Source organism: Mesoplodon densirostris, chromosome 1 (assembly GCF_025265405.1).
Source record: "Mesoplodon densirostris isolate mMesDen1 chromosome 1, mMesDen1 primary haplotype, whole genome shotgun sequence".
Classification (NCBI taxonomy): Eukaryota; Metazoa; Chordata; class Mammalia; order Artiodactyla; family Ziphiidae; genus Mesoplodon; species Mesoplodon densirostris.
This window is the reverse complement of record NC_082661.1, coordinates 232,852,420-232,876,363: the sequence shown is the minus strand read 5'-3', so window position 1 is coordinate 232,876,363 and position 23,944 is coordinate 232,852,420. Positions and strand designations below refer to the sequence as shown.

The following is a 23,944-nucleotide window of genomic DNA, read 5'->3' as shown; positions in this document are numbered from 1 at the left end:
CTTACAGCCATGATTCTTGAAGCACTTTACAAATATAATGACTTTGCAAATGTATATGAGGGAATGATTAAAACTACATTTTCAGGTTCAGAAAATTGATTAAGTCTTTCAAAAATTTCAAGTTTAATTTTTTAATGAAAATATCAGATGAATGGAAGAAAAATTCAGATATGCATGCTTTAAATGTATATAGCACACAAATGCTTTTTTTCTATGAGAAAACTGTGGTTTAATAGTTCTACCGATAGTTCTGTTGGTCCATTTCACTTCCACAAAGTGTGTAGTCAAAGACTTCCACTTTTCATGCTAATTCTATGTATTCAAAATTATACTCAGTTATTTTGTCATTTACTAGTTCAGCTGCAATAACTGTTAAAATGAAAATAATAGAAGCATTAAATTTATGAAGTAAATTTCTTTTTAGAAATCTGAACTTTTTTCCCTTTAAATCTTCTTAAGAAGAAAATCTAGGCAGGTAGTAGTATCCCTACTTTCCAGATAAGGGAATGGAGACACAGCCAGTGATTTTCAACAGTTATTTAATTATTTGATATTTAATAATATCAAAAGTGGGAAACCATGGAAAATTACTATAGTACTCTCATTTTGTTTGTGTAAAATCAGATTTCTCAAACCCAATAAAAAATTTACTCTTTGAATGTAGACTTTTTTGATTCATTTAAAATTCAGAAAGAATTATTATATTTATCTTAAAATCAATCATGATTTTAGTGGTTTCCTCCTCTCCATAGCATCTTTCATGTTTATATAAATACTGAATATGGCAAACTGTGTTCCTGTCATTCTATATATTAGCTTAAAATAATGATGGTCATGAGTACTTAAAGGATAATAAAGCTTTTATAATGATTGATAAGTAGTTATGACCTAGTTAAAGAAACAGATTATAGATGAGGAAATAGGAAAGATTAAGCAGCAGAGATAGAAATTGACTCCAGGGTATGCTAACTCTAGAAGATGTTCTTATCAAGCTTTCAAAATTCATTAATCACAGGGAGGTCTCTTTAGGAATTTATAATTAAAAATTAATGATCTTTATACCTACAGTAGGTTTATAATGCAAATTAGCTGGTTATTTTAGGACAAATGTTTTATACCTCATACACATATTTGAAATATTCAAATGTTGAAACAATTTATTTATCTTATATACAGAAATAATGATACTATGCAGACTTGGTCAGTCCCTTTTAGTAAATCTGTACTTATTTGGCTATGCATTTAGTTAAAAAAAAATAGCTTTTCCTTGATACTTCCAGAGTCCAATCTGAAATAACTGCTATTGATCATAATTTACTGTTCATACAAAAGATTTGTTATATATCCATGTGTGTCTGTGCACTTGTTTGTGTGTGTATATATGTATGTTTTATATATGCATATATATAATGTACATATAAAACATTTAAGGTGAAGAGGTATATGCATGTGATTACCTGATAGAGTATATCTTAATGTAACTGATATGTTCATTTTTAATAGCTTGGTAACAATATAAAATTACATTTCTTTCAGTATTACAATTAATTACTATTACTACAATAATACAGGAATACCTCAGAGGTATTTCCAGTTCAATTCCAGACCACTGCAATAAAGCGAATATCACAATAAAATGAGTCACACAAATTTTTTGGTTTCCCAGTGCATATAAAATTTATGTTTACACTATACTGTAGTCTATTAAGTGTGCAATAACATTATGTCTAAAAAATGTACATATATTAATTTAAAATACTTTTAAAGAAATTTATCCACATTCAATATCAGAGAAATCTGTTATAATAATTGAAGAAAGCCTTAAAGAGTTACTAACAATTATTTGGAGCAAATGAATGATTTTAAAAGGTCTGTATTGGATCACAGACTAAATGGTCTTAGCCAGCTCTGAAATTACTTTTTCCTCTCTTAGTTATCATTCTATCTGATAGACCTAAACAATCTTTACCCCAAGTTTTCTGTTTAAAAAAAATTTTTTAACAACCTCAAACTGACAGAAAAAAATACAAGTTCAGTACAAAGCATTTTTTTCTGAATTATTTGAGAACAAGTTGCCAACATGATGTCTCATCATCCCTAGATAATTTACTGTGTATTTTTTACAAATAAAAACATTCTCCTACACAGCACGATGCAGGCATCAAAGTCAGGAAGTTGACACTGGTAAATTGCTACCACCTAATCTTTGGAACCCATTCAAATTTTTCAGATGCACTAATAATGTCCTTTTAAGCAAAATGATCCAGTTCAGAACCACACCATGTGCTTCTCTATGTTGTCTCTTTAGTCTCCTTTGCCTAGAACAGATCCTTAGTCTTTCCTAGGCCTCCATGACCTTGACACTTTTGAAGATTACCAGCCAGTTTTTTGGGCCGCGCCATGTGGCATGTGGGATCTTAGTTCCCCTACCAGAGATCGAACCCGTGCCCCCTGCATTCGGAGCGCACAGTCTTAACCACTGGACCGCCAGGGATGTCCCCCAGCCAGTTATTTTGAAGAGTCCTTCAGTTGGGTTTGTCTGATTCTTCCTCAGGCTTAGATTTAAGGTTATGCATCTTTGGCATGAACATCAGAGAAGTGATGCTGTGCTCTTATTGTATCATATGGGGGGTCAATTTCAATTTGTCTCATCACTGATGATGTTCCCTTTGATCACCTGATTTCAGTGGTACCTGCCAGGCTTAAGTTTACTCTTTTTTCCTTTGTAATTAATAACTATTTTGTCAAAAGGCACCTTGTAACTTATGTAAATATCTTATTATTCCTCAAACTTTCAATCTATTCATTTATTTTACCATTTTGGACTCATGGTGTCCTATTTTAGTCAATTACTATCATTATTTATTTTAATGCTTAAATTATCCCCAGTTTGGCCAATGCATTCAAGCTGACTTCTATGCCCTTTTGCTGTCCCCATAATTTTCTAGCACTTCCTTACCTTTGGTTACATGTTCTGGACTCATGTGGTGCTTTCTCTGCCCTAGCCCTGGAATCAGTCATTTTCCTTCCTTTTGATAAATAATGGTATTTAGGAGCCAAGACTGGATAATAGGTGTGCTCATCGCCACTGAGTTTCAGCTCCTCCTGGGCTTCTCAGTAGACAGAGCTAGGAAACATATGTAGACACATACATGTATCTTGAAAACCATCTGTCACACCACAGCCCACTTCCCCCACACAGAAGTCCTCCTCACCCCACTGAGACCCCAGTGCCCTGTGTTGGGCCACCTCCTGCATGGGTGCTTTCCTTATCCTACTCGGACTTGGATGCTACACGCTGGGTGGTCCTCCTGTGCAGACCCTCCTCACCCTGCTCAGGCTCTGATACTCCCCACAGGCCAGTCCTCCTATGTGTTGACTTTCTCACCCCACCTAGATTCCAACATACGATGCCTGGCTGCCACTGCTCCGTCCTTACCTAAATGCCTTCCTAGCCCTGCTTGGGGTCAAACACCCTGCTCTAGTCCACCATGACTACCCCTTGGCCCCAACGAATGGCTTTAGGACTGAATTGTTTGGGAAAGGAAAGAGGAAGAGCTCATTTCTTTGTTCTTGAAGTTTGTTTTACTCGCAGCGTGTCCTCTAGAATACAGTCAACAGACCTCTAATGAGCTACTGTTCTTGGCTCACCCATTGTCTCTTCCCCCTGCCTCCAGTGTCATGCCCTGATTGTTACTCTGGTGAAATAGTCTCTTATACTCTCAGTATATGTGTTTTAGGGACTGACTTCACCCTTGCTCCAGGGACGGGCATGTGATTCAGTCCTGGCAAGTTGACCACATTCTCTTGGCCTTAGTGATTAGCATTACCTTTTACTCTGTTGCTTAGACCAAAAACAAGACAAAAACAAAAAACAAATTATGCACTCATCCATGACTTCTTTCTTTCTCTCATACCCCACATCTAATTCATAAGCAAATTACTTTCCTTCAAAATATACCCCAGGGCTTCCCTGGTGGCGCAGTGGTTGAGAGTCCGCCTGCCGATGCAGGGGATGCGGGTTCGGGTCCCGGTCCGGGAAGATCCCACATGCCGCAGAGCGGCTGGGCCCGTGAGCCATGGCCGCTGAGCCTGTGCGTCCGGAGCCTGTGCTCAGCAACGGGAGAGGCCACAACAGTGAGAGGCCCGCGTATGGAAAAAAAAAAAAAATATATATATATATATATATATACCCCAGACAGAATCATTTCTCTCTGCCACATACAGAAGTATCCTATACTAAGCCATCTTCATCTCTCACCTGACCTGTCTGTCCCACTATATTCTTCACACAGCAGCCAGAGTGAGTCTTTTAAGACTTTAAGACAGATTATGTCACTCTGTTCAGTAGGCATCAAAGCTTCCCCTTACACTCAGAACAATATCTAATGTCCTTACATTATGGCCATCAAGGGCCTACATCAGGACCTACATCACCTGAAGAAGTTACAAAACTACAGATGCCTGTGCTTACCCCCAAGTGAAGCTGATTTAATCGACCTGGGGTATATCCTGGACATTGGTTTCTTTTAAAAGGTCCCCAGTGATTCTAAGAGCTGAGAACCATCTGGCCCTGGCTATCAGTCAGGCGCCTATGTATCCCTCTAACCACCACTTGCTTTAGCCTCCTGGGCCCCTCTGCTGTTCCTGGAGCATGCCAAGCATGATCCCACCTCAGGGCCTTTGCATTGCTGGATACCATGACTTCTGACACGAACTGCCCAGAATTCAGTCAAACTTCACAGGTTAAGAGCATAGTCCTCCATAAAGCTGCCCTCAATTCCATCAGCAGCAGCAAGCTCAGGGGTTCCCAGGCCAGCCACTCTTCTGATTAACTGGCTACTGGGGACACCCTACCTCCGTAGTTTTCATAATTCACTAGAATGAGTCACAGAACTAAGGAAAACACTATACGTATGGTGACAGTTTTATTACAGCAGAAAGAATACAAACTGGGTCCAGCCAAAAGAAGAGAGGGAGGGGCTTCCCTGGTGGTGCAGTGGTTGCGAGTCTGCCTGCCGATGCAGGGGACACGGGTTCGTGCCCCGGTCTGGGAAGATCCCACATGCCACGGAGCGGCTAGGCCTGTGAGCCATGGCCGCTGAGCCTGAGAGTCTGGAGCCTGTGCTCTGCAACGGGAGAGGCCACAACAGTTAGAGGCCTGCATACCACACACACAAAAAAAAAAAAAAAGAAGAGAGGGCGAGGTCTGGGATGGTCTCAAATGCAAATCTTCTGTATCCTCTCCCCGCAGAGTCAGGATGCATCAACATGTAACAATATGCACAGAATATTGTTAACCAGGGATGCTTACTCAAGCTTCGTTATCTTGCATGTTTACTGAGATTTCACTATGTAGGTATGATTGATTGAATCATTCGCCATATGATTAAACTCAGTCTCCAGTCCCCCTCCCCTCTGTGGAGATTGGGCTGATATCACATGGCTCAATTCCCCAACCCTTGATTTTTGGTTTGGCCAGACCCCCTATGAGTCATCTTCTTAGCATAAACTAAGGGGCCCAACGTGAGTCACCTCATCAGTGTAAACTATCAGGGTTCACTATGAATGATAAAAATACTCCTATTACCCAGGAAGTTCCAAGGATTTAGAGGTTACTTCCCAGGAGCCATGGACAAAGGCTAGTCAAATTCTTTATTATAGAACACTGCGTAAAGACATACCTGACCAGATCCACCCTGGACAGTTTGGTTACATGATCTAATAAAACTCTTATTTGCTCAAGCCAGGTTGAGTTGCATTTTCTGTCACTATCAACAGTCCTTTGTGACACACAAATCAATTGGTTTTCCTGACTCCTATGTCTTCCCTTTAGTTCATATTGGGTGTAATTACTGGTTGGATCAATCTTCTTAAACAACAGTTCTGATCTTGTCACCCCACTGTTGAAACACCTCCAGCAATGAGTTACTTGAAGTGCTTTTTCTTTCTCGACTAGTCCAAAATATTTAGTCTGATGTTCAAGGCTTACATCATCTGGCTCTGTTTCTTTGATCTCCCACAACTAGTCCTTAGATATACAACTTAACCAAAATGGACCACTTGCTTTTTCTTGAATGCTTTTTGCCTTTGCCCACTCTCTGCCTTTGTTAGATCATCCTGTTTGTTTGGAATGGCCAACCCCTCCCCCCTACCTGCCAAATTGTACTCCTCTCCCTCTTCCATGAAGTCTTCTCTAATAATCCCAGCTGTAAGCAATTTCTTGCTATAAATTCTTCATCAGTAGCATGTTCTTTGTATTTCTCTAGTAATACCTCTCACATCTTTTTTTAAAATTAATTAATTAATTAATTAATTAATTTATGGCTGCATTGGGTCTTCATTGCTGCGCATGGTCTTTTCTTTAGTTGCAGTGAGTGGGGGCTTCTCTTGTTGCAGAGCACGGGCTCTAAGTGTGCAGGCTTCAGTAGTTGTGGTGCACGGGCTTAGTTGCTCCGTGACCGTGAAATCTTCCCAGACCAGGGCTCGAACCCATGTCCCCTGCATTGGCAGGCGGATTCTTAACCACTGCACCACCATGGAAGTTCCTCACATCTTATTTTTAATATTTGTCCTTTATTGATATTTGTACACTTCCATTATACTAATTCAATCTATAGTTAATGAATTCTTACAATGTTCTAAGAATATAAATATGAATAATTACCTTATGCCCCAAAGCAGTAAGTTATCTAGCAAAAGAGGAAAATATATCTTTTATCAACTGATTTTTATCAACCAGCCATATCTCTCCAAATCTTTTATCTCCCATATCCTGTCTATTCTCTCATTCTAGAATTCCTGTTAGATGTAAGTTGGACCTTCAAATTTTTTTCTCCATGCCTTTTCATATTTTCTATTTCTTTAACTGTCCTACAGTGAGGAGAATTTGTTCAAATGTATCTTCAAGTTTACTAATTCCTTCTTCAGCTGGCTCTAATCTGCTGCTTAACCCATTTGTCCAGTGGTAAATTTAAATGACCATCCGTTTCTAGATGTGTAACTGAGCAAAGATTCGTGTGACTGCAGCTCAGAAAGCCAGACTCTGACAGTGGGAGTTAGCAACAAAGAAAGGATTTATTGCGGAGCGCCAGGCAAGTGAGTGGGAGACAGGCCTCAGATCCACTCCAACTTGGTCCTTGAGTTAGGGGGTATTTTTAAAGGGGAAGAACAAAGAAGCTGGGGTTAATCATCGTCTTGTGACATATCTTAATCATAGTTTTGGGAGTCAGGATGTCTCTGGTTTATGATTTTTTTTGGCCAGGTGGTCTATGGCTCGGAGATCTGTTAGCTCATCTTGCCCTGGAGAAACAACCCGAGCTTGTACGTTTAATGGTAACATCAACAATTTTAGAATATTAACAATATTATTGATAAGAACAATCTCAGTCATCTGATTCTGGTGGATTAGTGTTAAGTTAGCACAGGATTGAGGTCAGATGGGACAAAAAAGGCAATAAAGATTTGGATAGAGAGATAAATCATTAACTCTGTAAGGGAACTCGGTTTTAAAGGGACTTGGCTTCAGATGTTCGAATTTGTTCAAAATTTTTGGCTTTTCTTTTATAGTGAATTTTCATTTGTTTGTTTTTTCGATGCCTTTTAGATTTTCAAAATTTAAAACACATACTTAGGTTATGGTCTCTTTCAGATTGTTTTTCTATATACCAAATTTTGAGATTAAAAAATCTTCTGTTTATATCCCTGATTCTTTCTTTTGCATTCTGTGTGAATTTTTATTATGAGCTCCCCTGCAGTGAGGCTTATTTTTGTCCGTGCTCATTCCATGCTGTATGGGTAGCAGAGTTTAATATTAACATCCTCCTGGTGTACTGGAGGCAACACTCACCCAGGATAATTTCTAGGCTTGAGGTTTCCTGCAGGATCAGGTAAAGTAAATTCAGATTACACGTCAATGAAAGCAATAGGTTTGGAATTTTTATTTTTCACAGAAGTCGTGTTTTTTCCTAGACAGAGTTAACTGTCATTTCTTGCTATGGTTGGCTGAGATTTTTGGTCTTCTTTGGCTGGGATTGTAGCTTTGGAGAGTCCTGGCCTTGTGTAGGCATCTCTGTTCCTTCTCCCCTTCAGGTGGGCCGCAGACGGCTTTTGTTCCTGATGGGCATTAAGACCCTGGTCTTACCAAATCAATGCCACTGTTTCCATCAGCTTCCCCAAGTTGCCACAGTCTCAATTCTTATATTTATCACTCTGGCTTTCAATTCCCTATGTATATACTTGAGGACTCCATTTCTTTCAGATAAAAATTAACTGTAAAAACTTTTTGTTGTTGTTGTTATTTTTTATCCAGTGTTCCTAAGGGTTTATAGCTACTGGGATTCCTTGTTATCTTAGTCTACCACAGTGCTGGAACCACAACAAAAATAGATATGTATCCATCTACAAAATATCTACCCCACCAGACGACAACGTGATACATGCCATAACAGAAAAACAAAAGAAATCCTTTGGAAATTCTTAAAAGGTAGTAATCAACTGTGATTGCACGGTTTGAGAAAGTCTTAATTTGGTAACTGTCTTAGTCTGTTTTGGCTGCTTTATCAGAAAGCCACAGACTGGGTAGCTTATAAACAACAGAAATGCATTGCTTATAGTTCTGGAGACTGGAAGTCTGAGATCAGGGTGCCAGCATGGTCAGCTGAGGCCTCTCTTCCAGAATGCAGACTTCTCGTTGTATCCTCACATGTCAGAAAGGGCTAGGGAGCTCTGTAGGGTCTCTTTTTTTTTTTTTTTTTTTTTTTTTTTTGCAGTACGCTGGCCTCTCACTGTTGTGACCTCTCCCGTTGCGGAGCACAGGCTCCAGACGCACAGGCCAAGCGGCCATGGCTCACGGGCCCAGCCACTCCGCAGCAGGTGGGATCTCCCCAGACCGGGGCACGAACCCACATCCCCTGCATCGGCAGGCGGACTCTCAACCACTGCGCCACCAGGGAAGCCCTGTAGGGTCTCTTTTTAAGGGCATTAATCCTATTCATGAGGGCTCCACCCTCATGACCTAAGCACCTCCTAAAGGTCCCACCTCCTAATACTATCACATTGGGCATTAGGATTTCAACATATGAATTTGGAGGGAACATAAACATTCAGACCATAGCAGTAACTAACAATTGAATTGGGCTTTGAAGAATGCACAGGATTTTGACATGAAGAGAGAGAGAGGTAAGGTCTTGTGGGGGAAGCGCGGGTAAGGAATGAGCAGTCATGAAAATGCATATTATTTTCATGCATTCAGTCCTATGTGGTTGGATCTCTGTGTGGCTTATTGGCTGTAGTCTTGGGGTACGTGCCTGGAATCATCCCAGCATCTCCATACAAGTCCTTGCACAGTGCTCTGTGTGCCATATACACTAAATATTTCCTGGATGAACAAATATACGTGAGAGAATGTTTCCAAAGTAAGGAGTAGAGGCTGAATATACAGAATAATATTCAACCTCACTCTATGTCAGTTTGCTCACCTACAAACAAGAGAGTAGCATGGTATGACTTAAAATTCCTTTTGGTTCCAGCATTCTATGATAATACTTTGTACAACTTAGTGCCAATCCTAATTAGTGCCAATTTAAGCAAGGAAACATCTGGATGACTTTTTGTTAGGGTTAAGTGGATTTGGTTGTCTATATGCTACAGGGAAAGAGAATGAAAATTAGTCTTCAGAAATGCCGTTTAATGTGGAACAAAGGGGATCAGAGGTTGACCCACTGCAGGACTATATTCTTATAATCTACTCAGAGTTGCTGCTATCCTGGTCTAGATAGAGAGCCATTGCCTAGAAGTTCCCTTCTGAGATTCCAGTTTTCAAAAGTCTTCTCTGTATGCAACCTTAAGTTTCTAAAAATAAACAAAATAGGAAGACTTCTCCTCGGAGGAAACATTTAGCAATAATAACCACAAAAGTGTGAAAGGGAAATTCATTGTCCAACGAAAGGAAGGAGGAAAAAAAATCTAGATTTCTTCTATTTTTAAAAATTTATTTTACTGGGCCTCCCTGGTGGCGCAAGTGGTTGAGAGTCCGCCTGCCGATGCAGGGGATACGGGTTCGTGCCCCGGTCTGGGAGGATCCCATATGCCGCGGAGCGGCTGGGCCCGTGAGCCATGGCCGCTGAGCCTGCGCGTCCGGAGCCTGTGCTCCGCAACGGGGGAGGCCACAACAGTGAGAGGCCCGCATATCGCAAAAAAAAAAAAAAAAAAAAAAAAATTTATTTTACTTCCTGAGCTTCGTAAAAGCTGCTTAGATAGACACAAAAGGGAAATGAGCCAGCCAAGAATATTTCAGTTTGTATTTGAACAAAACAACCATCACTACCTCATTTAGGAATAATTTTTTTAAAAAGAATAAAAGAAAAAAGCCATTAAAGTTTGTTTTTGTGACATCCACAATGCATTTATTCATTGATTCATTCTTTTATTTATCAAATTTTTCATTGAGCATCTAATATGTGTAGGATGTTATACTAGGCGCTAGGTTGGAGATGTGACTTACTTTACTGGTAATTCCATAGTGATCATTCAACATGGTAAACTCAGTCTTTCCTTCTGTGTGTTGGGCATTGTGGACTTGCTAATTCAACTTTTATTTGATCATTCTTCTAGTATGTTTTTCTATACTGTAGAGTTTGGAATGCTGAAAATTTCATTTCCCGTGGTAGTTTCTTCCAATTTGGTGCACTTGCATGAGATTTGTGAGGCAGAAGTGGAGGCCATTTTCTTGACTTTTGCCTTATTCCATTGGCAAACAAGGTCATAAAATGTGAAGTTTTCTGCTAGTGGTGTTACCGTGTCCATTATCCAGGTCTCTATGTATTCACAGGTGTTGCTGTGGAGAGGAAGCCGGATGCCACGTTCAGCTTCTTCATTCCCACTTCCTCATTTCTCCACTACAGTTATGACCATATGTTCTTGAGCTCAATTGTTCAAATAGTAGCCTCAGAGGAATAGCTTCTCAGTGAGTTGGTTCCAAGGAGTGGTTCTACATTTCATTTCTAGAGACCAAGTTCTGCCAAGCATTTTATTAGCACCTAATTCCATGTGTTAAATCCTTTTCTGTTTAAAATGTGAAGAGTGGTTTCTGCTTCCTGCGTTGAGTCACGCCCAACACACCCTCCAATGTTATTTAGGGATAATAGTAGGACTCTTGGAGATTCAGCATTTGGGGATGTTTTTGTTATAACGGATCCCTATATATTTAGTTTCTCATTTCTTACCAAATATTGCAGTGAGAATTAGAACATACAGAAGTAAGTCAGACAGAAAGAGACAAATATCATATATCACTTATATGTGGAATCTAAAAAAAATGAAACAAATGAACTTATTTTCAAAACAGAAACAGACTCACAGACTTAGAAAACAAACTTATGGTTACCAAAGGGAGAAGGTGGGGGAAAGGATAAATTGGTAGTCTGGGACTGACATACATATATATACATTGCTATATTTAAAATAGATAATCAGGACTTCCCTGGCGGTCCAGTGGTTAAGACTCAGCACTTCCAATGCAGGAGATGCAGGTTCGATCCCTGGTCGGGGAACTAAGATCCCCCATGCCGCATGGTGTGGCCAAAAAAATAAAAATAAAAAATAAAATAGATAACCAACAAGAACCTACTGTATAGCACAGGGAACTCTGCTCAATATTCTGTAATAACCTAAGTGGCAAGAGAATTTGGAAGAGAATAGCTATATGTATATATATAACTGAATCACTTTGCTGTACACCTGAAACTAATACAACATTGTAAATCAACTCGACTCCAATATAAAATAAAAATAATTTTAAAAAAAGAACATACATGTATAAGGTGGGTCACTGGAATTGGCAATGTGCTACTGAGGTTAAAAGCACCGGCTCCAAGTCAGATAACCTGAGGTTCCCCAAGAGAATATGAGCTTCTTGAGAACTGGTTCACCATGGATTCCCCAGGTTCTAAAACAGTGCCTGGAAAAAAACAGACCCTTATAATACATTTCCTTTGCATAGATTAGTTTGCCTCCTCTAACCCATACTAGCCGAATTACACGGCCCCACTGGGAAGGCAGATTACACAGCTGGGGGTACCGTACTTTGCCGGGGGCAGAACTTCTGTGGAGCCAGGCAGATTAGGCCTGGGTCCCAGGGCTGCCATAGGTCCTGCCATCATGGGTGTAATGGAGATGGTGTCCACGCCCGGCCCCCCCTCAAGGGGGTTCTGGAAGGGCTCTGGGAGTTTGGAAATGAGTGGCAGTGGCTGGGGCTCTTCATGGAGCAAGCAGGCAGAGCCAAGCAAACCTGGGGGTGTGCATGTCCTGGGCCTAACATGCCCATTTGCATTCACATACAGGGCATGAATCATCAGCTAGACAGTTCTTCTGCCAGCCAGCCCAGGAAAAATACAACGTTTTCATTCTTTGGTGAGAGGAGTGTTTCTGTACCTGCTGATGATCACCTGACTGCCACTGGCCAGACACTAATATTATTCCAAAGACACAAGATATTTTTTCTTCAACGAACATATAGCTTCCCAGCATGATGTAGAGTGAGGATTTGGAATATAATGAGTAAATGGATCCCATCCTAGCCACGTGGCTTGGGCAATATCAGACTTCTCTCAGCTTCAATTCCCTATGTGCCTAATGGGGAAAAGGATGGTCACCAGGTAGTTGTGAAGATTACGTTTCTGTATAGAAAACACAGGTCCTCCCCTGACTTCTCCAACTTAAGAATGAACCCAGTAATCTGTGCTCTCCCCGCCCCACCAGACTCTTGAGTCACTCCCTAACCCTCATCTCATTGGTTCGTGCAGTGTGTCATTCATGTGAGATATTTGTGCATGATTCACTGAGCACCTACTATGGCAAGATATTGCAGTGGAGGCTAAGTGGCACCAAAGATGGGCGGAGCCAGCGAGGGGCTGACCCTTGGAGCTCCAGCCCATGCCCCGATGTCCTTGGAGGAGATACTATTCCACCAGCCTCGTCACATCCCACCACCCACAGCAGACCATAGTATTTTGTTTTTTTCTACAGGTTTTTTGGGCAAAAGCTGTATTCCTTGAGAATCCACTTAAAAATCCTTTTTACAAATAAGGCCTCAAGGATAGTGGGTTCTTTCAAAGTAGTAATCAGTGGTGGCTCATTAACTCCTCCTGTTTATCTCATACTCTGTTGCATCTTTTTCCTGGTGGCTTCAGGCTGTCCCAGGAAGAGGAAGTCTGCAGAACTGCCCTCCAGGGGCCCACAGAGTGAGATAGAGTTGCCTTTCCTATTTACTCCTAACACTTCTTAATTTTTAGCGCTATGGGTAAAATCTTCTTATTCTTGCCCCTGAAGAAGAAAAGGGTAATATTTTTCACTTTGTTTTGCAAAAATGTGTTGGTACGACTTAGCTTCTAATTACAGCTTCACCATCATGATATCATAATGGTTGCTTCAAAGACCATGAAATAATAGATTTTGAGGAGTATAACACATTTGACGTACAGGAGTACATCTGTAATTACTGTATACATTCTAATTACAATGCTTCTTACCTAGGTATTCTTGCTCAAGGGACAAAAAAAAAAAACCTGCTTCTATTTTCAGTTAACCTATTTATACTCTGAGGCCTAAACCTGCCTAGTGAAACATGGACTCTGGCATCGATGTCCTTTCTAGTAGCCCTACAAAGGTGACTTGAGTGTGCAAACTGGCAACAAAATGTGATTGCCTTAAATTATATAAAAATTTTTATGCACGATCTCAAATGTTAGAATCTTTTTTTTAAACTGAAGTATATTTGATTTACAACATTGTGTTAGATTCTGGTGTACAGCAAAATGATTCAGTTATACATATATATATATTCTTTTTCATTATAGCTTATGAAAGGTATTATGTATAGCTTATACAGGATATTGAATATAGTTCCCTGTGCTATAGAGTAAGTCTTTGTTGTTTATCTGTTTTATATATAGTGGATTGTATCTGCTAATCCCAACCTCCTAATTTATCCCCCCCTTTCCCCTTTGGTAACCACAAGTCTGTTCTCTGTGTCTGTGAGTCTGTTTCTGTTTTGTAAATAAGTTCATTTGTATCATATTTTAGATTCCACAAATAAGTGATAACATATGATATTTATCTTTCTCTGTCTGACTTACTTCACTTACTATGATAATCTCTAAGCCCATCCATGTTGCTGTAAATGGCAGTATTTCATCAAATGTTAGAATCTTAACCCTGTGATTCTCTAACAAACAAATACCCCACCCATCTAAGGAAGTGGGCTAATTTTTACCTTTCTGCTTAGCTCACTTCTCTAGGGTGTGAGGGTGGAGAAAAAACTCATGGGAGTCAAAATAAGCTCACGATAATGTTTCCATCTAATTAGAATTAATTTACTGATCTCATTGGCTAATTTTTCAAAAAATACACGGTAAAAATCATGTCATTTTTAAAGTGGCTTCTGAATTTAATGTTTGCCTCATGAAAAGTATAGAACTTACTCAAAAAACTCCAGTCGAAACTGTCAACATCCTCACTCCGTAATGTTTCTGACACCTTGAGTACTATTTGAACATGTGGGGCTGACGAATTATAAGTAGAGATAAAATATTTAGAGTCCTTATTTGGTTTCATGACTTGAAAAAACAGAAATGGTGGGAAGGACACGGAAGAAGGAGACAGAAGAATAGAAGGATAATCTCTGTTCTGCCATTTCCTAGTCTCTCAAGCAAACCACTTAAGCATCCTGAACTGCAGTGTCTTTATTTAACAAAATACAGATGATGTGTTTTCTCAGTGGTGTGGTTTAGCGATTCTGAAAAAAAAATTGTGTATTCTTGGCATGAGCAAGTAGGTGAGTATATTGAGGATACGGGGAGTCAGGTTTTTCATTGTAAGAAAAGGGGGGTACAAACAGGAAAAGGGAGAAACAAGAAGGAGCCCTGAAATGTTGGGTTAGTATTGGAGGTATCAGGATGAATTCATGTTAGGAGAGCAAGAGTGACAACGAGAGAGCAAGAGAGAGAGAGAGAGGAAAACAATCAGAAAAAGAAAAGGAGGAGGAGGAGGCGGAGGAGGAGAGGAAAGGGGGAGAAGGGAGGGAGGAAGGAGGAACGAAGGAAGGAAGCGAGGTAAGGCGGATTCTAGGGTTGAGTAGGAGAAGAACAAGAGTCCAGATGTGTCTGGAATAACTCCATGTGCCCCAGGAACCAGGCAAACAGAAGTCCCCGAGAATCTGCAATCATCTTGGAAAGGGATTGCACCATGTGGGTTGGGTGGCTGGAAATACTTATATCTGAATCTCAAAAGACCAGGTTCCAATCTGAACTAAATATAGGGAGGCCAAATTAAAGCATTCTAATGATATTATTTCCCTTAGATTTCCCAGATCTGATGGGACCAGGACCTTTGGATCTTCCTCTATGTTATCCCAATTATCATGAAGTATGATGTAAAGCAAAAGAAAAAGGGATTTGATTATACGACTTTCTATGTTGCAGATAATTCTCACTTGGAACCCAGTGGAGCTACCTTGATTCTTAATTTCCATTGCATCCACTCGCCAAACAATTTTAAGATTCAGTGATGGCTTCTCATGACTCTTAGAAGAACAGTCAGAGCCCTTACCATAGTCTGTAAAGCCCTGTACAATGTGGTTCCAGCCCTGGCACTCAGACCCAGCCCTATATGCCTTGGCCACTCCACACTGCACTGATGTGTCCTTAGGTTAAGCTTTGTCCTCCCTCAGGGCCTTTGCTTATGCTGTTCCCTCTGCTTGGGATGCTCTTCTCTACCCTCTTTGTTGAGCTAACTCCTATTCTTACTTGTAATATCAGCTTAAAGTTCATTTCCTAAAAGATGCCCTCCCTATCCTACTAGTCTAGGTTTCCTAGTCTTCTCCTTTTACGTATTTAACAAAATTGACATTTAAATATTTGTTTTTATAATTATTTGTTTTATTTCTGATTCCACACAAGATTTATAAGCTTTATAAGATCAGGGATAAAACAGTGCCTTGCTAATGGTAGAGGTTCAATACTTGTGGAAGGAAAGAAAGTCAAGAGATAAATAATTCATTGTGTTTGTGCCATAATGTTACTTCTTCTGGAAAATGTTAACATTTCTAGGAAGGTTTGTTTGTTATATTATTTCACTTTTAAAATAATTATTATTCTATATTAAAATCATTACAAATGGAAATATTTAAAATTAGTATGTGGTACATATATACAATGGAATATCACTTGGCCATAAAAAAGAATGAAATAATGCCATTTGCAGCAACATGAATGGACCTAGAGATTATCATACTAAGTTAAGTAAGTCAGAAAGGGAAAGACACATATGATATCACTCATATGTGGAATTTAATTTTTTTAAATGATATAAATGAACTTATTTACAAAACAGAAGCAGACTCACAGATTTCGAATTTAGGATTTCCAAAGGGGAAATGTGGTGGGGAGGGATAAATTAGGAGCTTGGTATAAACATACACACACTACTGTATATAAAATTGATAACCAACAGGGACGTACTGTGTAGCACAGGGAACTCTACTCAATATTCTGTAATAACTTATATGAAAGAATCTGAAAAAGAATAAATATATATATATGTATAACTGAATCACTTTGCTGTACACCTGAAAATAACACAACATTGTAAATCAACTATACTCCAATAAAATTTAAAAATAAATAAAATAAAATTAGTATTTCACCCATAATTTTAGTTTACCTGTTGCTTTCTTTATAATCATGAACTCTAGTTTTACAGGCACACAAAGTATTGTGCTGGTAAATGTTTAGCAACTGGCACTTTAAGTGTGGGTCTAACATGAACATTGATTAATATTTTCATTTACATTAATGCTTAAGACAGAAGAGTGGTAATGTAAGATCTTCCCTCATTTGTCAGTGAGAAGAGCACATTTTTGGCTAAGTTTTCAAATACTGGCAAAATATTGCCTCCGTTTTTAATTCCACTTACAAGGTAAGGACAACAGATTGGACACATTTCAAGTTTAATAACATTATTAACATATTCTCGACCACTTTCTTAAGTCTAGACAATCAGCATAACAAAAATAACCAACCCTGATTTGTAGCATTTGCCAGTCTCCATGGTGTAAATGCTGCCATCATGGCCAATTTCAAACCATCCATGAGGTACCAAATAAGACATGTGCAGTAGTGGCCAGCACATAGTAGTTCCACTATACAGATATCTGTTTAATTTTTCATAATGACCGTGTTTAACAACTGGCTTGCAAAATCCCTGAAAACGTAGCAGCTGGTTCTCAAAAACCTACAATACAAGTCAGCTCCAGCACATCACCGTGTATCCATCCACACATGTACATACACAATGTGTGCATATAATTTTACTGTAGACACAATTTGTGTTCTACTTTTTCCATTTGGTTTTATTTCATTTTTCCATTATTAAATTTAGTAGTCCACTCATTGGTATACCAGAAATATATTTAAACATACCTCTTTTGTTAGGAGCTTAGTTGATCTGTGGTTTTAAATTATAATCTATATTAAATATATGTGTACATTGTAATTTTTTCCTCTGTAGAAACATGTACCTGAAAACACTTTGAGGAATGGGAGTATGGATAAAAATATTTTTATGACTTTTGCTCTTGTAATGATCTAGAAAGATCCACATTTTATTTAGTTTTATTTAGTTCCACATACAGAAATGTTCCCAGGGCCCTAAGGTTTAGAGGGAAATTTATAATCCAGTAGCATTGTAGGACCACATTGATCATTGACATCGAACTTACCCTAAGTAATAATGGTTATACTGGTAAACAAGTGCTAATATTTTTATTTGTTTTGGGGAAGATTACCCTAAGTAATAATGGTTATACTGGTAAACAAGTGCTAATGTTTTTATTTGTTTTGGGGAAAGAGACGGTGCATTAATATTTTTGGGGGGTGTGGAGAAGGCCTTTCACACACTTGCAGCAATGGGGATCATGACCAGTTTCACTGCAGTCACTGTCACATGACCTACATTGGCTAAATGGCACCACCTATCCAATGTATAAATGTCGTCTCTTCCCTGAGATTGATTCTTCTGGGTTATGACTCTTCTCTAGTTCCTATAAGAAACTAGCCCCAATCCTGCCCAACACTGCAGACTTCACATAACAGGGCAACTTCAATATACTCAGGCTGTTCTTGGCTTGGCTTTGAACCACTTGCCACCACCCTTCCCTCAGAATACACTCCGTCCTCGTCCCCCTGCTTGCCTTCTGACTGAATCACACTTTTCCTCACTTTCAGCCTTTCCTGATGCCTGGAAATGTCTTGCTGGTTCAGATCATAGGGCATGCCAGACCCAGTTTGGTTTCTCTTGTACTTACACCACGCTGGAGGAACTTGCATAAAAACCACTTGTGACCGATGGAGTGTTAGGACTGTCCATTACAGAGTCTCTCTTCCTCTCCTGCTCTTTCTTACGGTGCAAACATGCATGTGTTCAGCTAACAAATATTTATCTCAGATGCAGCTGGGACAGTGTGAAAAGAAGATAGACAAGCTTGTTGCTGTAATGGAGCTAACATTCCAATGTGGAGAAAAACAACTAACAAGCAAACGCATAAATATCCAAAACTTTCGGATAGGGTCATGACTATTAAAAAAAAAAAAAAAAAGAAAGAAAAAGAAAAAGCATGTAGAGCAAAAGAGGACCAGGTGGGTGGGTGGAGCACAATATCAGATGAGTTCTTAAGGGGTCTCTGAGGCGGTGGCATTTGAATGCCTGAATGGCTAATGGGGCCAACCAGATGACGCCTGGAGGGAATAATACTACAGATGGAGGGAACAGCAAATGCAAGAGATCTAAAACAAAAATGAGCCTGACGTGTTGAAGGAGGAGAAAGAGGCCCAGTGCGGCTAAAGTGTAGCTAGAGAGGGAGAGGGTAGTAAGAACTGGGGTCATAGATGTAGGCAGAGTCCACACCACAAAGAGCCTTATAGGCCATTTGATTTGATTCTTAGTAAAAGTGGAAGCTATTTAAGGGTTTGGGGTTGGCTTATATTTTAAAGTAGGATGAGTGAGTTTGGAAGCAGGTAAGTCAGTTCTGTGGCTAGTTCTGCAGTCCAGGTGAGAAATGATGCTGGTTCTGTACTTGGCACTGTGGGAGCAGCTGTGGAGGGAAGTGGACAGGCTTGGAATATGTTTACAAGTGGCGCTAACAACCCTCTACTTATGAACTGAATGTGTGGGTGCAAAAGAAGGTGTGGAATCAAGCAATAGCAGTATTTGGGTCTGAGCAACTCTGTGTAGATGGTTATTCATTTACACAGTGGGGGAAATCTGAGTAGCAGTCGTTTTTTTGTTGTTTGTTTGTCTGTTGATTTAGAAATCAGGAATGTCATGCTGGACATGCCGAATATGAGATGCAAAATGTTGAAGTGGAGTAGACACAGATCAACATAAGTATGGAACTCAGAGGAGAGGTCAGGGCTGGGGATAGAATTTTAGGAGCGATTAGAACAGAGACGATATTTAAAGCTGGGGATTGTATACACTGCCTTGGAGGGAGTGTGTCATCAGAGAAGAGGGCAGGGGAGAAGGAACCAGCAAGGAAGATTGAGAAGAAGTAGCCACTGAGGGAGTGGGTTAGTGGGTGGTGGAGAGCAAGAGGAGAAAGTGGTAAATGGTGTTGCATGCTGTTTAGAAGTAAAAGAATGTCAAGTTGGGAACGTTTCATGAGTTGTGGCAATTTGGAAGTTGGGGACTTTGACAAGAAGAGTTTCAGGGGGCTGGAGGTCGGAGAATACTGATAGGAGGATAGTGAGAGGAGCATGAATATAAACTACTTTTATTTGGGGGGACAAATTTTGCTGTGGAGGTGTGGCAGAGATACTACTTGCCTTCTTCACACCTATCTTCCCCTTTTACTTTAGAAGCAAAGCCTCTTTACCTTGTCTTTGCTGCCTGGAACAAAGGCTTCATTTTCCAGCCTCCCTTGTAGTTGAAGACTGAAATGTGGTCCTAGGACTAGGTTCTTGACATAGTATTTCTAGGCAAACTTCTTTTTTTTTTTTTTTTTTGAAAAGTTAAAAATTCCTTAATTTTTTATTCCTGGTACCGCTACCACAATTTACAGGACAATACACCTGATATAATGAAAAGAAAAAGAAAAAGGCAAAGCTACAACAGATAAAAGACCTCAGGAATGTACATCTAATTGACACTACATTGCATTTATCAATAGCTGCACTTTTTGCAAACTGTGGCTATCAACAGTTGTCCTGAACAAGAAGGGTTTCCTGTTTAAGCTGCAGTAACTTTTCTGACTAAGGATCATCCTTCCTTCTTTGGCAGAGTTTTGCAGTTCCTCTAATGCATTTGGGACGACTGTCTCAAAGTAACCTGCAGCTTTCCTGACCGCTCCTCGCGCTCTCTCCTGCTAAGAACTGTAGCCCTTTTCTTCGGAGTTTTTAGAACCTTCTGCTACCCTATCCACCACTTCCACCCCCAGATCCATAACCACCACCATAGGGACTTCCCGAGCTTCTTCCACCAAAACTGCCCCCCTTCACGGGTCCATCATTTGATGGCTGTTGTCCACTATAATTTCCAAAATCATGATAGCTCCCACCACCACCATAGTTACCTCCACAATTTCCTCCTTCACTGTAACCATCATATCCTCCACCACCTTGGTTTCCATGTCCTGGTCCACCACCCCCATAGCCTCCTCTACGACTGTAACCAGGACCACGGCCATAGCTACCACCGTCGCCTCCAAATCCATCCCATCCACCATCACCTCCTCCGTGACTACCTCTGCTGCCACCACCTCCACCACCATAGCCTCCTCTTCCACCAAAGCTTCCACCACGGCCAAAGTTACCTCCACCGCCTCCAAAGTTTCCTCCACGACCCATAAAGTTGCCAGATCCACCTCCACGACCTCTTTGTGATCCAGCAGATTGCATTTCTTGTTAGAAAGGGCCTTTTCCACTTCACAAGTATGCCCATTAAGAGTGTGGTATTTCTGAACAACAACCTTATCAACCATATCATGATCATCAAAAGTTACAGAAGCGGGCCTCCCTGGTGGCGCAGTGGTTAAGAGTCCGCCTGCCGATGCAGGGGATACGGGTTCGTGCCCCGGTCTGGGAGGATCCCATATGCCGCGGAGCGGCTGGGCCCGTGAGCCATGGCCGCTGGGCCTGCGCATCCGGAGCCTGTGCTCCGCAACGGGAGAGGCCACAACAGTGAGAGGCCCACATACCGCAAAAAAAGAAAAAAAAAAAAAAAAAAAAAAAAAAAAAAAAAAAAGTTACAGAAGCAAATCCTCTCTTTTTTCCACGCTGCCTGTCTTCCGTAACTTCTATGGTTTCAATCTTGCCATACTTTTCAAAGTAGTCTCTCAAATTATATTCTTCTGTATCTTCTTTAATACCACCAACAAAAATTTTCTTCACTGTTAGATGGGCACCAGGCTTTACAGAACCCTCTCTAGAAACAGCTCTCTTTGGTTCCACTACACGCCCATCAACCTTGTGTGGTCGAGCACACATTGCTGCATCCACCTCTTCAACACAAGAGTAAGTCACAAAACCAAAGCCCCTGGAACGTTTTGTTTGGGGGTCTCTCATCACCACACAATCTGTAAGTGTGCCCCATTTCTCAAAATGTTCTCTTAAGCTATCATCTGTAGTTTCAAAGCTCAGACCACCAATAAACAGTTTTCTCAACTGTTCTGGTTCCTTTGGATCATGGACCTCCTCCCCCCCCAACGGCGGCGGCGATGGCCAGAGTCGGGCTGGGGGCGACTGGGTGGTGGTTTTACCTCCATTTTGAGACCAGACTCGCCTAGGCAATCTTCTTAAAAGGAAGCAATTCAGCTGGGAGGAACACCACTTATACGTTTTTCCTGCCGCCTGGAATGTGGGGTGTGATGACTTTACCTCAAGAGCAGCCATCCTGAGCCATGAGGTAATTTAGAGCACAACATCCAAATCCAGTGCAGTGGAAAAAATGGTAGAAGGAGTCTGATCTCTGATGACTCAGTGGATTGCCTGTTTTAGCACATCTTTAGTGTGAGAGAAGAAACACTTGCATGTCTTCCCCTCTTAACGTTAACCAAATCTATTCCTAATTAATTCAGAATCGAAGCAAAGAAATGGGTTGTGGGTTGGAGATAGGCATGAGGTCAACAGATGTTTTGTTTGCTTGTTTTTAAGTTGAATGATTCACTGAGTAGGAAATAGATACTCTGATCTATTCTTTGGAAAAATTCCACAGTTCTTCAAGAGACCTGTTATAAAAGTTTTTGTTTCTGGATTTAGATTTAGTGTATCAGTCAGGGTGCTTGTGTCCAAGCTATAGAAACTGACTCTGGCTGGTTTAAGCAGAAAAGGAAATGCCCAAAGTCAATCAGTGTCTAACTGAATCGTGGATGGCCGGGAAGTCAGGCTTGGACAATAGGTAGAAAGAGGCAGGCAGGACACAGGACCACAGATACAGTCATGTCATGGAATCGGTCTGTCAGGGACATCACAGCCATTGCTGATGAACTCCAGATGCCCCTTCTGCACACACCACTCCTGGAGGCTGAATGCTATTGCCAAAGAGATTCTCTGCCACCATCCCCTCCTTCTTTGTCTCATAAGTGCCTCCTTCAAAATCTGTGACGGAGTAACTGATTGACCTAACTTATGTACCCTTCTAGCTGCCAGGGAGGCTGGGAAGGAAACATTCTGGCTTTTTTAGACTTCTAGCGTGAGAGGGGCCTCCCACAAAAGATCATATAGGGGTTCAGATGCCAGGTGAACAAAGTAGTAATTAAAAATACCAGCAAATATCTACTACATTTAGTTTCTTAAGTATTATAATAAATAATATTTAGTATTCATGTAAAAAGTTGACAGGTGGGCCTCCCTGGTGGCGCAAGTGGTTGAGAGTCCGCCTGCCGATGCAGGGGATACGGGTTCGTGCCCCGGTCTGGGAGGATCCCATGTGCCGCGGAGCGGCTGGGCCCGTGAGCCGTGGCCGCTGAGCCTGCGCGTCCAGAGCCTGCGCGTCCGGAGCCTGCGCTCCGCAACGGGGGAGGCCACAACAGTGAGAGGCCCGCATACCACAAAAAAAAAAAAAAAAAAAAAAAAAATTTAGTATTCATGTAAAAAGTTGACAGGTGGGCCTCCCTGGTGGCGCAAGTGGTTGAGAGTCCGCCTGCCGATGCAGGGGATGCGGGTTCGTGCCCCGGTCTGGGAGGATCCCATGTGCCGCGGAGCGGCTGGGCCCGTGGGCCATGGCCGCTGAGCCTGCGCGTCCGGAGCCTGTGCTCCGCAGCGGGGGAGGCCACAACAGTGAGAGGCCCGCGTACCGCAAAAAAAAAAAAAAAAAAAAAAAAAAGTTGACAGGTAAGCGACACATACCATGGTAATTTCAATATGGATTTTTAGGTCTATTTGGATTATGTAGTGGTGTAGGCAGAAGGGGCTATCCAGAAAGGTAAGTATTTAAAACGGCAATAAATTACTAAAATATACAGACAAAAATCAAAGGTACGTTTGAATGGTAAAATCAGCTTCTGTGTCAGAGGCCCATTGTTAAGATAAGGTAGGAAAATGTAAATGTCAATGTCAAATGCAAATATTTTGTAAAAGTAGAGTATACCTGTGCATGTCTTTTGAGTACAGGGTAATGTCTACTGCATGGAGGGACAACTGGCAAATTCATCCATTATTTTTGTAAATTTTCTAGCATTAGCAATTTACCATTTATTTAGTACTTATTTAGTACTCTGTGTTTGGCGTTGTGTGAGGTACACACATTTTCTTTTTTTTTTTTTTTTTTTTTTTAACCTTTATATTTTTTATTTTTTTTATTTTACAAATTTAATCAGTTATACATATACATATGTTCCCATATCCCCTCCCTTTTGCGTCTCCCTCCCACCCTCCCTATCCCACCCCTCCAGGCG

The 23,944-nt window shown here is 40.7% G+C and overlaps 1 pseudogene; it reads right to left on the bottom strand.

Annotated features, from left to right (window-relative positions):
- Positions 1-20,421: 20,421 nt before the first annotated feature.
- Positions 20,422-21,814, bottom strand: LOC132487496 (heterogeneous nuclear ribonucleoprotein A3-like; annotated as a pseudogene).
- Positions 21,815-23,944: the final 2,130 nt, after the last annotated feature.